Below are 1,235 nucleotides of genomic sequence, written 5' to 3'. Positions count from 1 at the left end.
ATGATCCTATTTTACAAATAAGGAAAAACTGGGCCTCTGAGAGGCTAATTAACTTATGCAGAGACTCACAGTTTGTAACTGGCCTGGCCGAGATGTGAACACAGGCAGAGCCCACATTCTTTTTTAAAAATATGTTTTTATTGATTTTAGAGAGAGAGGAAGGGAGAGGGATAGAAAGATAGAAATATCAATGAGAGAGAAGAACGAAGTAGGAGGGATCTCAATACCAGATATCAAGCTGTATTACAGAGCCACTGTTCTCAAAACTGCCTGATACTGGCACAAGAACAGACATATAGATCAATGGAATAGAATAGAGAGCCCAGAAATCGGCCCGAACCAATATGCTCAATTAATATTTGACAAAGGAGGCAAGAACATACAATGGGATCAAGACAGTCTCTTCAATAAATGGTGTTAGGAAAATTGGACAGATACATGCAAAAAAATGAAACTAAACCACCAACTTACACCATACACAAAAATAAACTCAAAATGGATAAAGGACTTAAATGTAAGACAGGGAACCATAAAAATACTAGAGGAATCCAAAGGCAAAAATATCTCAGACATATGCCGAAGCAATTTCTTCACTGATACAGCTCCTAGGGCATTGGAAACTAAAGAGAAAATGAACAAATGGGACTACATCAAAATAAAAAGCTTCTGCACAGCAAAAGAAACCATCAACAAAACAACAAGAACCCTCACTGCATGGGAGAACATATTTGTCAATGTTATCTCTGATAAGGGTTTAATCTCCAACATTTATAGGGAACTCTTACAACTTAACAAAAGGAAGATAAACAATCCAATCAAAAAATGCACAAAGGACCTAAATAGACACTTTTCAAAAGAGGACATTCAGAAAGCCAAGAGACATTGAAAGCATGCTCAAAGTCACTAATCATCTGAGAGATTCAAATCAAACCAACAATGAGGTACCATCTCACACCTGTCAGAATGGCTATCATCAACAAATCAACAAATGACAAGTGCTGGTGAGGATGAGGAGAAAAAGGAACACTCGTCACTGCTGGTGGGAATGCAGACTGGTGCAGCCACTATGGAAGACAGTATGGAGTTTCCTCAAAAAACTGAAAATGGAACTCCCATTTGACCCTGTGATCCCACTTCTAGGAATATATCCCAAGAAACCACAAACACCAGTCAGAAAAGATATATGCATCCCTATGTTCATAGCAGCACAATTCACCATAGTTAAGATTTGGAAA

This window comes from Myotis nattereri (genome assembly GCF_964212035.1).
Source record: "Myotis nattereri genome assembly, chromosome: X".
In the NCBI taxonomy this organism is placed as follows: Eukaryota; Metazoa; Chordata; class Mammalia; order Chiroptera; family Vespertilionidae; genus Myotis; species Myotis nattereri.
Note: the sequence above shows the minus strand (reverse complement) of the source record.